Genomic DNA, 15,889 nt, shown 5'->3' with positions numbered 1-15,889 from the left:
ACTCATCTAGGGTGAATACCTCTGATGTAGACACTAATCTAAATTTAAACATGATAAACCTTTGTGTTAAAGTTCTAAATTTAATCCCTCCCTCCCTCTCTCACTGCGACTCCTCTCCACCTCAATCTGGGTCTACCAAACATTTGGAGTTTGCTTACCTGGGTGATCAGTTTCTTCAGGATTCAAGTTAAACCCCTTATTGTTAACAAAGTCTATGACGTAAACAAAATCCTGTGTCTGTACTGATAACTGTATTTGCTTCATTTATTCAGCAAATATGTATCGAGTGTCTACTCTGTGCTAAGGATGTAGAAGAATGAAACAGACCAGCCTCATGCTTGTGGTGAAGATGGGATGATGGAGTTAAAATAATGAGGGGCTTCCCTGGTGGCGCAGTGGTTGAGAGTCCGCCTGCCGATGCAGGGGACGCGGGTTCGTGCCCCGGTCTGGGAAGATCCCACATGCCGCGGAGCGGCTGGGCCCTTGAGCCATGGCCGCTGAGCCTGTGCGTCCAGAGCCTGTGCTCCACAACGGGAGAGGCCACAGCAGTGAGAGGCCCGCGTACAGAAAAAAAAATAAAAAATAATAATAAAAAATAATAATAATGAGGACTGTCACCAGCAATTCAGCGCTGCTCCCCTGAGAGAAGTAAATGCCTGTGTCCTTACCCGTCAACCCCACAGACCCCTTCAAAAACACAACCCCAGGGAGTTTCTTTCTCCATACACTTGTTGTGGCTTCTGCCCTATATGTTCTCTGAAATGAGTCCTGCACCCTAGTCGAAAAACACTGAGCAAGGGGTCAGCCTGTGAGTCAAAGGCAATAAACGTATTGGCAGGAACAAGATAACCCTTGCCAGAGACGCACCGCATGCGGTGCAGCAAACCAGACTGTCCAGCAATGGAGGTGGGGTGGTAGGCAAAGAGAAGGCCTGCTCTAGGCCCCAGTTTGAAAGTCCTGGGACCCAGAGGGATAGCTGTCTAGGTTTCCCATGCTGTTGCGGTTTTTCCAATCTCCTTACAATGACCCCCTCGTCATCTGAAGTGATCTGTGTGCGTTCTCTTTGACATCAACCCTGTAGTACCTGTAAAGTAGCAAAATGCTGCTGTTGAGAGCAGCTAGATTCAAATCTTAGCTCTACCCCTTACTGTGTGTCATACGGCAAGTTACTTAATCTTTCTGTGCCTCCATTTCCTCTCCCATAAAAAAGAGAGACTGTGCAATGCCTGAAAAGAACACTGAAAGAAACGAATGGTATCTACTTTATTGTAGTTCTTTTTGCTATTATAACTGCCTTCTCCATTAGCCTTGAAGCTTCATGAGGACAGAAACCATGTCTGTCTTCTTTACTATTACATCTCCAGCACCTGGTAGAAATAAATACCCGATAAATATGTGTTGGATTGAATTATTGAACTTGAAATCCCCTAAATGCACATGTACATTATTTTCTCTAGTTGCCGATGAGTCAACCTTAAAAAAAAAAAAAAAAAAGACATCATACCTACTTGCTTCAGAGAGCACATAAGGGTGCTGGCCTTAGCTCCAAAATAAATATGAAGGGTTTAAAAATAGACAGATAGTATCCATCTTAAAATTTTGTAGGTTTTGTTGATGTTTGTGAGTTATAGGCAACATCATGGAATAACTGAAAGGGTCCTGGATATGAGGTTACAGTCCTGGGTTACAGTTCTACGGTTAGTACTGACAAGCTTATTAACTCTGAGAAAATTAGCTGACCGTCTTTGTGATTTTAAATGAAGCTAATGAATACAGAATATTACAGTGACTGTGGAGAATAAACAATAACTAGAATACATGAGAAAATACTCTGGAAATTATAAAGCATTCACTAAGTGTAAGGTATTGTGTTCCCTCATTTTAAACATCATAGCAGGATCGGTGATTTAACTGAAGTCTGTGTCATGGTTGGACAAAACATATATTAAGGTTATTAAAACTGGGGTATCAGCCTAGGTAAGGGAAAATTTCAGTGCTGCACAAATCTCCACAGAGCCTCTAAGTGCCCTGGACTCATTGAAGTTAGTAAATAGAGCCTTTGTCTCTCAGCGCCCCTTTACGGCACAGAGACGCAGTTAAGAAAGTGCTAGAAAACCAGAGGCGGCATACCTGAGGGAAAAGAGAAGCTGAAGCTGTGACCAGGCAGTGATCGGAAGAGAGGGACTCACAAATCCACAGATATTACAGAAGGCCGTGGGGAGTTTGTAGGAAACCCCAGGGACAGAGAAGGAACGCTGCACCAGAACAGCCCAGAGGCAAACCTGGCAGAAACCCAAGTTGTGCCCACTGTAAATACTTCAACCACATTCATACATTAGGTCTATAAATATTTGTAGAAATGAAGTGGCCAGAGTAGTTGGCGATGGAACTGCGTGGAGTTTTACCAATGGGAATGGAAGCCTCTTGGGATCTGTTAGGTAACAAATCAGTCCATAGTGAAGGTTAAGTATTTTACCTTACCCAACCGTAGTCACTACCTAATTAGGGGTTTTCTCTGTACGGAAGGGAGCTACCCAACAGGCTGGGGTGTTATAAACACTGAGTCTGACTCTACTATTGCTGACCTCCCCAACAGATGCTTGGCTCCACGTCGCCATCTAGAGGACGGATCCAGAACTGTTTGCTGGGCGGTTTTATAAACATTATCGCTCTTCACCAAATAGTTCTGGCCCTCCGCCTTTTGTCCTCCTCTGAAATTAAGGTGGCCATGTGACTTGCTTTGATCAATGAAACGAGGGCGGAAGTGGCAGGTGTCACTTCCGGGCAGAAGAATTAGGACCAAGTGTGGGTGCCACGTGCTGTTCCCCGCCTTGGTGCCTATGCAGGAGCTCAGAACAGGGGCTGGGAGGAGAAGAGCCCCTACTGGATAAAGATCGTTGGATATATGAGCAAGAAAGAAATCTTTTTGTTTTGCCCTGAGATATTGGGTTTCTCTGTTACCACGTGCTAATCCAGCCCATTCTGAGCAGTACAGCTGTTTGTTTTGAAGGGAATATCTGACTGGCACTATGCCCTGACTTGGATTACCCAAATCAGGGCATTTCCCACATTCTCAACCCAGGCTCAGGGTGATGATAAACATCTTCTTGTCTAGGTTTGCTTTAGCATATAGGAACATTTTTCTAAATGAGGACAAAGCTCAGAAGACCATCAACTGCTTTTCAAGCATTCTATAAACTTGAATATGAATATAGCACCTTTATGGGTTTCTCACAGCCACCTAGCCCTTGTCAATTTACTTAATATTTTTCTTTAAATTGACTTAAGTTTGTTTTGAAAGGAAGGTTTGTTATCACTGTATATAAGGAAACTTAGAGTCACTCACCTAAAATAGTCACATAAATTAAATATAATCAAAATAAAACAATGCTATTAAATTCAAGCTAGAAATCCCTGGGCTCTCCCTCTGAGACTTTTCTTTATTTGCTTAAAAAAAAAAAAAGAGGGATCAGAAAGTGTCTGGCAAGGTGTGATGTCACTTATCATTATAAATCCAAAGAAATGCTATATAAGACAGAACACCCTAAAAGTAATTAATACATTTCCAAACTTGAAAGAGACCGGGGGAAATCCCCAGGTGCTGAAAATGAAGAGTTATTCTAGAAAGCTGATGAAAGGTAGCCTGCAGGATTTTGGACTGGACATAGGCCTTTGGGCCCCACAGGAGAAGTGACCTCCAGGTGCTGGAAGAAACGCCTAGACCCTGAACTTCTAAATAAGGCCATGGCCCTTAAAAAGCGGCCCTCTTAATGAAAGAGGGATGAGAACAAACTCTATCCTCTGGCCTTGGAAAGCACAGTCTGCCTGGAATCTTGGGTGGAAAATTAAAAGCAACCTATGAGAATTAGAGACACTGCTTGTATGCCAAGTATGTCTTGATTTATATTACCTGAATGATGTAGGAAACGCAAGTCTAAAGATTAAAATGAAAATTCACCTAGGACCATTGAAGGCCTCGAGTCCTAGGGTTCCAAAAGAACCAAATACGAAACCACTTAATGGTGCTACTTCTACTATCTAGGATTCACTGGAAATCCACTTAGGAGAAAGAAAAAACCCTCTGAAAGGTGAACCCACACCAACAGCCTCACCCACACCCACCAAACTACTAACTAAACTACGGAAAAACACTCTGGGGGATTGCCAGCAGATGCTGTAAACAGAAGAACTAGCAATAAATCTTTAGAAAAAACACAAAAAGCAATATGAAAGAGATTATAATAATTAAAGAATAATTTTTAAAACTTCGTGGTGTTGAAGCACTGAGATTTGGGGTCGTTTGTCATAGCAGGCAGTGCCATTTACCCTGAGTAGCCATGCTGGCTAGAAAAGGGAACATCTAGGGCTTCCCTGGTGGCGCAGTGGTTGAGAGTTCGCCTGCCAATGCAGGGGACGCGGGTTTGTGCCCCGGTCCGGGAAGATCCCACACGCCGTGGAGCGGCTGGGCCCGTGAGCCGTGGCCGCTGAGCCTGCGCATCCGGAGCCTGTGCTCCGCAACGGGAGAGGCCACAACAGTGAGAGGCCCGCGTACCGCAAAAAAAAAAAAAAAAAAAAAAAAAAAAAAAAGGGAACGTCTAAAATAATAATGCAGAAGTGTTGATGATAAAGTGATATAAAAAGAAATATCAGAAAAACAATAGCCACAGGAAAGCAATTGTCACAATATTAGTAGCAAACAAAATAGACTTCAGGCAGAAAAGCATTATTAAGGCTTAAGAAAGTTATTACTTTATGGTAAAAGGAAGAATTTCTCAGAAGATATATTGACCCAGAGCCAATATGCTTTTAACCACATAGGCCAAAAAATCGAATATAAATTATAAGGAGAAATTAACTTCATGGGGGGAAATTTGAATGTCTCAAGAATTTAGGAATCAATCTGAAAAAATGCATAAAGATACAGAAGATCTGAACAAAGTACTAACATAGCTTGGTCTAATGGACAGATCGGCACTCAAGAAAAATACACAATTTTTTCAAACTCATGAAAACTATGTAGAATGTCTTGTAAAATACCAAAAGTCAACATTGCGTGTACCTTATTTTCTGACTTCAGGGCCATATATAAGAAATCAATCATAAAAAGACTGTGGAAATTTAAAAACACATCTGTAAGTAAATGAACAATAAAGCCCTACGTGTCAAAACTTGTGAAAGCAGCTAAAGAAATTCCTAGAGGAAAATAAATAGCCTTGAACTCAGATATTAGAAAAGAAAATGGATGAATTATCTAAGGGCTCAACTCAATCGAGAAGCTGGAAAAAGAACCATGCTCCTGGGTGATTCAGTGCTATTTATACTGAATCTGGGCACCCCTCTAATCACAAATACCACCAAGTGGGGAACAGTGACGTAAATAGAATCTTCCAATTTGAGAATGGATCCCATGTATATTAGTAGATTTTGTGTCTCTGGTACTTCTGCTTCTTAATAAAGAAACTAGCGCGCAGTAGCACGGCGGTCCTGACACCAGAGTAAAAGATCAACTGAAAAAGGAAAATTCTGGGACCTGGTTACATGCACCCTCTTGAGTTTAGACCAGGTACAAAGGTAAGCCCATTCTACATTGTATATCCTTCCAGCATTTATGAATCTGGAGGGATTTAACTGTTGTAGGATTAGCTTTGTCCGAGATCAGTTTCTTTTTAATAGCGAATGAGCAGTGAACCGAGACTTAGCGCACACACAACACTTCTAGATTCTAATGTTTCCTGGCGGGCATGCACACCCAGCAGCAGGCAACAACCCTTTTAGGGAATAATCATTCTTATAAGACTGACCACTAAAAAATACAGCTCCATAGAAATAGGGTAGCAGGTTAAGGATGTTAATTGTTCTTTAGAAAAATACCATATGGTTATGCTGATAAATTTTGGGAAATGATTACATAAAGAGAGAGTTCCCTTGTGACAGACTTCATAAGTCATTTTCTCTAGGAGTGGAGATAAAATGAAAAGAAAAAAAAAAGAAGAAACAAAACCTTTCATGAGGTGCTTGCCTGCTTTTGTTGAGTACATAAATTAGCCCTTTAAAGACCAATGGTTGGAGAGTTGCCATTTCAGGATTCTTGTCTGATAAAGTAGGCTGGACAATTTAAGATAAGGATACATGCCACCCTGTGTGCCCCAGGGCACTTATCACATTACTCAACTGGGAGGCAAGGCAGAGGCACTGGGGTTCACACTCAGGTTAATCCAGCTGATACCCAGGAAAGGATGGGCGCTTAGGTCCCACAACAGGAAGCTGGGTTTGAGCCCATGAAATGAGGCTCTTGTCAACAATTAGCTACCCCACTGGGCCTCACTCACCCTAGAAAAGATAAGTGTGGTGACTCCTATAAGTCAGCCAGCTGAGGCAGATAAGGAAGGGGGTGAGAATAGGGAAAGGAGATGACAAAAAACTAAAGGAACACAAGCACTGGGCACTCACCCAGTTACCACCTTCTCTAGGGATTTTGCAAAACGCCACAAACCACAGCCATCTGTTCTCATGTTCTCAGAGGAGAGAAACATTATACAGTCTCCTTACACAGGGCTGAATTCTCAAAATCTGCAGGTAGCAAAAATCACTTGCTGTCCAAATGACCCTTGAATTATAGCATATGTCGTTTTGTATAAAATCCTCTGTAGTAAACCTTATGAGCCCTAAAGTTTGAGGAACACAGCAGGAATAGAAGGAAAGCCTAAATATCATTTAAAACATTTCTTTTCAGATAATAATTCATTAAATCCTTGGCCGTGAACAGGGCTGCGTGGAGAATTCTACCTCTTGCCTGCAGGGTATATATTATTCTCTTTTTCACATGTTTTCTAAAACCTGAAGACATATCAATACTTGTTACTGAGAAGATTCAATTAAGTGGCATAATCTCACACTGGGAAGGGGCATATACTTGTCTCTGAAGCAAATCTACAGTTCATAACTTGGATTACTCACAGGCATTTCCAATTCAACACGTACAAAACTGAATTCCGCATCTTCCTCTGCACAGATCTGCTACATCCTACATTCTCTGTGGTAGTTTTAAAAAAGTGTCCACAAATTCTTTGACATTCCTTTCAAAAGTTGGAGCCTAACACCCCCCCCCCTTTCCTTAAGTGTGGACTGAACTTGGTGACTTGCTTTTAAAGAACAGAATAAGGTAGACGTGACAGTGTGTGACTTGTCAGACCAGGTCCTAAAAAGCACGTGGCTTCCTCTCTGCTCTCTCTTGGATCACCCACTGTGGGAGAAGCCTGCTGCTGCCATGTCCTAAGGATGTTCAGGAAGCCCTATGGAGAGATCCAGGTGGTGAGGAACCAGGGTTTCCTGTAAAAATCCAGGAAGGAACTGAGGCCTCCTGCCAATAGCCATGCGGGTGGGTCACCTTGGAAGCAGATCCTCCAGCCCCCATGGAGCCTTCAGATGACTGATGTCTCGACAGCAACTTCATAAGAGACCCTGAGTCAGAATCACCTAGCTAATCTGCTCTTAAATTCCAGACACAGAAACTGTGAGAGAAAAAATGTTGTTTTAAGCTGCTAAATTTCGAGATAATTTATTACACAGCAATGGTCAGCTAACACCTTCCCCATCCCCGTGAATGTCCCTACCAATCACCTGTGAGCTCGCAAACCCCAAACTGGCAATCATTCTTAATTTCCTTCTTTTTCTAACATTCCTTCCCAATCCAGTTGACCATCCTGACCATCCAGTCTTATACATTTGCAACCTCCTCTCCTCTTTACTTTCACTGCTAAGACCTTAGTTCAAGTTCATTTTTTCCTTGCAGAAACCCGTTTCTGATTTTACTCCCCACCCCCTTCAAATTGCTCACTCAGTATCTAACCATCTCAATCTAACCTTCTTGTTTCAGTCCTTTCATGTCCCCACTGTCTCCAGGGAAGGGTCCTGGCTCCAGAGAATGGCTCACCAGGCTTCACGGTCTGGCCTCCCAGGCCGAACTCGAGCCTCCTCTCCCATCGCTCACTCCCCAGTTGGTTCTTGCTTGTCTTCTAGAACTCAGCTTAGACATCTCAGCCCCACCCCACACAGCTGGGTCAAGTCCAACAGTACCCTGAGCCCACATTAAATGGGTATTTTTCATGATTTACAACCATCTATTCCTAACTTCTCTGGCCCCACCCTCCCCATTCCTCCCCACTCTCATCCCCCCTCCACACATGCACACAGAGGTCCTTGAAGGCAGGCACTCCCAGTGCTTAGCAGAGGGCCTAGCATGTGGTGGAGGGGAATAACTAACTATTGAATAAACACCCTTATTTAGAGACGGGAGGATGCCCTACTTTTCTAGCAGAGTGTTCCTCATAAGGTCTCACCACATATTGGAACTTGACCACTCAAATTGTCTACCAACAAATTACGTTTGATAACAAGTTAGGCTTTCTTCAAAACATAATTTAGAAATGCGAGGTGACTCTTACAGAAGTCATATCACAAAGGAGTAATTGCTCTAAACATAATAAGGTGAAGTTCACCCAGTGTAGAGTTTACAGTGCCCTCTTCCACAATGACAAAAGCACCTCTCAGATGCTATTAGGAACGACCCCGGTGCGGGGCGGGGGCGGGGGGTGTACTGGGGGGGCAGGGAGGATGGGCATGTTAAGTAAGGATGAGGTTCTTGCGAAATGAGGCGGAGGAGGAGTGGACAACCGCTTGTCTTCAGAAATGAAGAGTCTTTAGGGCGAGAGTCAGCAGCTCCTGTAGGATGACCAAGTGACCAGAGTCTCAGCACAGACTCCTGCAGCCCTGCCCACCCTCCACTTCAGCAGCTCAGCACCTCCTGGAATTTCTCTTTTGTGCTGACGAGTCTGTAGATACCTCCCTGCCCTCCCATCCTGCCCGAGGGGATATGCTCCCACGGATTCCTCTCCCCAGCAGTGCAATGCAATGGCTGCACTGCCTTGGTTTTACTTCCCCTCAGTCGCTCAAGAGTGTGGACAGTCTGGCCCCAGAAATACAAACAACAGGGCCCTACAGCGCCACTCTTCCAACTGCTGCTCAAGCAGTTATATTTGTTGATCCCTAGGGCATGGCAGGGGAGTTAAGTCTTTGACTTCTCTAGAGCTGGGGTCGGCAAAGTTTTTCTGTAAAGGGACAGATACTAAATTTGTTACGTTTTGCAGGCCACACAGTCTCTATCATAACTACTCAACTTTGCTGTAGCACAAAAATAGCCGTAAGATATGTAAATGAAGGGGCGTGGCTATGTTCCAATAAAACTGAGTAGAAAAATAGGTGGCCAACTAACTAGATTTGACCTGGAGGCCATAGTTTGCTGACCCCTGTTCTAGATGAAAACAACTTGAATACAATTTCATTTCTCAAAAGGGAATGCTCTTAGACTGTTGGTGGGAATGTAAATTGATGCAGCCACTAGGGAGAACAGTATGGAAGTTCCTTAAAATACTAAAAATAACATTTCTCCAAAGAAGAAATACAGATGGCCAACAGGCACATGAAAAGATGCTCATCATCACTAATTATTAGAGAAATGCACATCAAACCTACAGTGAGGTATCACCCCACATCAGTCGGAATGGCCATCATTAAAAAGTCTACAAATACCAAATGCTGGAGAGGGTGTGGAGAAAAGGGCACTGTCCTACACTGTTGGTGGGAATGTAAGTTGGTGCAGCCACTGTGGAAAATGGTATGGAGGTTCCTCAGAAAACTAAAAATAGAATTACCATATGATCCAGCAATCCCACTCCTGGGCATGTGTCTGGACAAAACTATAATTCAAAATGATACATGCACCCCTATAGTTCATAGCAGCACTACTCACAATAGCCAAGACATGAAAATAACCTAAATGTCCATCAACAGAGGAATGGATAAAGAAGATGTGGTACATATATACAATGGAATACTACTCAGCCATAAAAAAGAACGATATATTGCCATTTGCAGCAACATAGATACAACTAGAGATTATCATACTAAGTAAGCCAGAAAGAGAGACAAATACCATGTGATATTTTTAATATGTGGAATCTAAATATGACACAAATGAACCTATGTATGAAACAGAAGCAGAATCACAGATATAGAGAAAAGACTTGTGGTTGCCAAGGGGGAGGGGTTTGGGGGAGGGATGGAGTGGGAGGTTGGGGTTAGCAGTGCTTTTATATATAGAATGGATATATAACAAGGACCTACCTACTGTATAGCACAGAGAACTATATTCAATATCTTATGATAAACCATAATGGAAAAGAATATATAAAAAAGATGTGTATATGTGTGTGTGTATATATATATATATATGTATGTATGTATAACTGAATCACTTTGCTGTACAGTAGTAATTAACACAACATTGTAAATCAACTATACTTCATTTAAAAAAAAACCAACTAAAAATAGTTACCACTCCTGTGCATATATCCAGAAGAGACAAAAACTCTAATTTGAAAAGATACATGCACCCCAATGTTCACAGCAGCACTATTTACAATAGCCAAGACATGGAAACAACATAAATATCCAATGACAGATGAATGGATAAAGAAGATGTGGTATATATATATATATATATATATATATATATACAATGGAATCATAGCCATAAAAAAGAATGAAATAATGCCATTTGCAGCAACATGGATGGACCTAGAGATTAGCACACAGAGAAAAACTAATCCCATATAAGTGGAACCTAAAAAAATAATACAAATGAACTTATTTTCAAAACAGAAATAGACTCACAGACATAGAAAACAAACTTATGGTTACAAAAGGGGAAGTGGGGGAGGGATAAATTAGGAATTAGGGAGTAACAGATACACACTACTATGTGTAAAATAGATAAACAACAAGGACCTACTGTCTAGCTCAGGGAGCTATATTCAATACCTTGTAATAACCTATAATGGAAAAGAATCTGAAAAGGAATACATATATATATTCAGATATGTATATATGTCTATATATATATGTATATGTCTGTGTGTGTATGTGTGTGTATATATCTGAATCACTTTGCTGTACACCTGAAACTCACACAACATTGTAAATCAACTATACTTCAATTAAAAAAAAAAAAAGGGCTTCCCTGGTGGCGCAGTGGTTAAGAGTCCGCCTGCTGATGCAGGGGACACAGGTTCGTGTCCCGGTCCGGGAAGATCCCACATGCCGCGGAGCGGCTGGGCCCGTGAGCCATGGCCGCTGAGCCTGCGCGTCCGGAGCCTGTGCTCCGCAACGGGAGAGGCCACAACAGTGACAGGCCCGCGTACCGCAAAAAAAAAGAAAAAAAAAAGGACCTTGGGGGAAGTATCTAACCCAATCTTTGAGAGCTCCTTGCCATTTGTCTCTTCGGGAGATAAGAGTGCTTTGCACCATTTTGCCCTCAGCTTTGAACCCTAGTTGTCTATTTCACTGAATAAACTAAAGGAAACATAGTCTAATTTAATATTCCACTAAAGGAATTTTTCCACTCAAATAATTTATTATTTTTTTGAAAAAGTATAAAGGATAATCTAAATGCTCAACAGGGGAGTGATTAAATATAACATGAAATGCATCACTGTATATCAATGCAAAAAATTTCTAAATGTATTGACATGGGATGGCATCTAAGATATACTTAATAAATCAAATTACAAGGTGGTATGTTTAGAATGATGTAATTTGTATAACGTTATGCACATTTATACATATGTTTAGGCACAGACAATATCTAGAAGGCATAGAAATTATTAATTTCTATTAATAATTTAATTAATAGGGGCTATGTATAGGGAGCAGTTTAGGGAGAAAGGGATTTTTTTACTTTTTATTTATTTACTCTTCTGCGTTTTTTCAATTTTTAAAATACCAGCATGGGCAACAGTTTAAAATAAAGAGGTAATTTAAATATAATAATATTCTCTACGAGTTTCTAGAAATCCTCACCTGGACAATTTCCAGCTGACATTAGAAATAATTAAGTGCTTCGTTAGTAGTAATTTCAGTTGTTTATCAGCAGCAATAGTATGCTGTCAGGTCCCACTGCCGTAGTATCAGGGCTTTCAATGTTTTCCAAATTAAAGTAGGGAGGAGCAGGCATAGAAAGCTGAAATATTGGCATCACTGAAGAAAGGGAGGAGTTTAGCCTTTGACAAGCGGGCCTTGGCAGAGGGGCGGCTACCCCCTCGGGCCACATGTCTGTCATTTCCCTTCATCCTCACCAGTATCTTCTGAAGGTCTGATCTCTGCAAGCCAGTGGGGATATTAAAATAAATAAGCCACAGCCACTACCTGCTCCTCTTGGATGAATGAATCTGCTGATTCATTTATCTTTTGCAGTAGGTTGTTTTAAATTTATCGAATTCTACACTTTTGCAGTCTGTAGCTGCACTCTATCTTTTAATAGTTTCTCTTTCCAATCGTCTGTTCTTTTCACTTTGGTTCCTTTTACTGTCTCTTTATTTTCTTAGATCTGCTGCTTTCTGTTTTTCAGTTTTGAATTTTGTTTCCTAAAACAATATTTTTCTAGGTTCTGAAAATTTTACCATTTATGTTCTTTTTTCCTTAAAGAAAAACAACCTCCTTGATTCTATGTGGTATCTCTCTGTCTTTATACATTTGAAATAACATTGTGTGTTTTGGTTTTTTTCTTAAATAAATTTATTTTTTATTTTTGGCTGCCTTGGGTGTTCGTTGCTGCGCGCGGGCTTTCTCTAGTTGTGGTGAGCGGGCTTCTCATTGCGGTGGCTTCTGTTGTTGCAGAGCACAGGCTCTAGGTGCGTGGGCTTCAGTAGTTGCAGTGCATGGGCTCAGTAGTTGTGGCTTGTGGGCTCTAGAGCGCAGGCTCAGTAATTGTGGCACACAGGCTTAGTTGCTCCACAGTATGTGGGATCTTTCCAGACCAGTGCTCGAACCCGTGTCCCCTGCATTGGCAGGAGGATTCTTAACCACTGCACCACCAGGGAAGTCCCAACATTGTGGTTTTGATTGCATCCTTTTAAGGCATCATTTTCTGTTTGCTGTTTGCCAGATGAAGAAACTGGGGCAGAGAATAAAAACATTTTCATCTGGATGGGCCAACAGTTGGCTCCTAGAGGGTCAGCTGGTATCCTGTGCCCCACAGAATCCCTGGGGAGCCGAGAGCACTGCCTGGCAGCTGGCACCCAGTGAGCTTTTGTTGAATAAATACATGCCGGAAGCTCCAGAATTCTGTGCCTTCGGTAACATCACCCCATTTTTATTTTCTGTATTTCCTTCCTGGTGGCCCAGTTGCTCCTTGCTTTCTTCGAGCATAAAGTTCCTTTATCTTTTCATTCCCACACAGTCCCTGGCTGTGGTTGAAAATGGAGTCACCTCTCGGACCCCGGGGACCCCAGGAAGCGGGCGTATTTCTGCAATCTACTCCCGCTATCAGCTCCCCATGAGCTCCGGCCTGTGACTGACAGGGACAGACACAGAAACGGACACATGAGGAGGACTTGTGCCTGAGGGTTCCAAACCGTCCTGCTGGCAAAAGACACACAGAAGGGGTGCTTCCGGTCATTTGTTCAAGCCAGCGCTTCCCAAAGCCTGCGCCCAGAGGAGAGGGTCTACAGACCCTGAAGGACAGCTCTGTACCCAGTGAGCTTGGGAAACACCGAATAGCCTGCCCTCCTTTTGGGACTTTATAACGCATGTGAACTCATCATAGACTCTGAGATGTTCTACAGAAGGTAAAAATGTTTGATTTTGTTTACCTTGTTTTTGACCAAGGTATCTTTTTTTCTTCTTTTCCCTTCCTTCGCTCCTTGCTTCCTTTCTCTCGTAACATGTTAATACAGAACAAAATTGGGGAAGCACAGCTCAGAGATATAACCCAGTGAGATGTGTGGGCCTCTCTGTACATTTGCACATCTTGGCCTACATCTACCAAGAGTCTACCAGATGCAGCCTGAACTCCTATATGCTTTTTCTTCTTCCATAAAGAGTACAGGATAGCAACTAAAGTCTCAGACTCTGGAGTCAGATCACCTGCACTTGAATCCTACTCTGACCTTTTTAAATGTGTGACATTAGGTAAGATGCAGAATTCCCCTCTGTGTCTCAGTTTCCTCATCTATAAATGGGGAAACTATCAATACCTACTTCAGGGGCTGTTGCAAGGATTAAACGAGTTGATTTAAGTAAGGGTAGAGAATACTGCCCGGCACATTTTAGCTGATGCTACAGGAGGGTTAGACATTGCTGCTGTTATTTTTTCAGTAATTCTGCTAAAAATTAGAATAGAAAAGTGGTTTTCAAAGGCAGTACCTCAGGTCGCAAGAGCATTTTTTTGCAGAAATAGAAAAGTCCATCCTAAAACTCATATGAAATTTCAAGGGGTCCCAAATAGCCAAAACAATCTTGAAAAAGAAGAACAAATATGGATGTCTCACACTTTCTCACTTCAAAACTTATTACAAAGCTATAGTAATCAAAACAGAGTGGTACCACCATAAAGACAGAAACAAAGACCAAGGGAACAGAATAGAGAACCCAGAAATAAACCTACACATATATGGTCAAATGACTGACAAGGATACCAAGACCATTCAGTGGGGCAAGGACAGTCTCTTCAACAAATGACACTGGGAAGGACTTCCCCGGTGGCACAGTGGTTAAGAATCCACCTGCCAATGCAGGGGACATGGTTCGAGCCCTGGTCTGGGAAGATCCCACATGTTGCAGAGCAACTAAGCCCAGGCGCCACAGCTACTGAGCCTGTGCTCTAGAGCCCTCGAGCCATAACTACTGAGCCTGTGTGCCACAACTACTGAAGCCCGTGTGCCTAGAGCCCGTGCTCTGCAACAAGAGAAGCCACCGCAATGAGAAGCCCGTGCACCGCAACGAAGAGTAGCCCCCGCTTGCGGCAACTAGTGAAAGCCCACGCGCAGCAACGAAGGCCCAACGCAGCCATAAATAAATAAATAAAATTAAAAAACAAAAACAAATGACACTGGGAAAACAGGATATCCACATGCAAAAGAATGAAGGTGGATCCTTACCTTACACCATATACAGAAATTAACTTGAAATGGATTAAAGACCTAAAAGTAAGACCTAAAATTATAAAACTCCTAGGAGAAAACATAGCGGGGAAAGCATCATGACATTGGATTTGGCAATGATTTCTTGGCTGTGACACCAAAAGCACAGCCAACAAAAGCAAAACTAGATAAACAGGACTACATCAAACCGGAGGCAGAGTTGGCTGCATACTCAACTCCAGGGCAGCTCTAGAGTCCCTAATCCCCATTCCTGACCCTTGTTCTTATTTCCGCCCTCTTGCGATGGTTAGGGTGTAACAGATCTAGGTTAGCTGATGTCTTGGCAATGGGGAAATTCCGAATCACACTTCAGGTTTCAGTGTTCTTTGGGGACTCTGGACTCCCTTAGATCCCCGATTCAAAACTGAAAAGAAGTTCCTTCATACCTCTATCCCCAACCTTATTCTCCTGCAAGGAGTTTCTCCTTAGACTTTCAGACCACAGACAACTAAGAAGAACCAATGTTCACAAATAGGGAGGCAAGGTGGGGTCAACAGGATCAACCCCCCCTGCCTCTTATTAACCATGTAACTGCGGTAAAGTTAGCTGACCTCCCTAAGACTTAGTTTCTTCATCTGCAAAATGAGTATTATACGAGGAATAGCGTGAGATTTCAAAGATAATGAGTAAAGTGTTTGGCAGAAGTTCTACTATTTAATATTACTCTTACTATTATTAGAATATTTGGGGCTCAACAAGGCCTCCCATACTCACCGTGAATCTCCAAGGTGGTCGTGGAACCCCTGAAGCGACCCCTAGACTCAACATTTTCTTTTTCCTAGAAAGCCTGTTTATTGATTATTCTCTCCATGTATGTTTTAGTAAGTGGTGATGCTCTCGATCAAGGAATCCAT

At 42.3% G+C, this 15,889-nt stretch overlaps 1 protein-coding gene across 1 annotated transcript in view; it reads right to left on the bottom strand.

The window, feature by feature from the left end:
* Nucleotides 1–15,889, bottom strand: part of PRUNE2 (prune homolog 2 with BCH domain) — a gene marked incomplete at both ends in the record, with an annotated part of 267,702 nt that overhangs the window by 47,800 nt on the left and 204,013 nt on the right.

Source organism: Leucopleurus acutus (genome assembly GCF_964270905.1).
Source record: "Leucopleurus acutus genome assembly, chromosome: 7".
Classification (NCBI taxonomy): domain Eukaryota; kingdom Metazoa; phylum Chordata; class Mammalia; order Artiodactyla; family Delphinidae; genus Leucopleurus; species Leucopleurus acutus.
The sequence above is the reverse complement of the archived record's forward strand: the minus strand, read 5'-3'. Positions and strand labels throughout refer to the sequence as shown.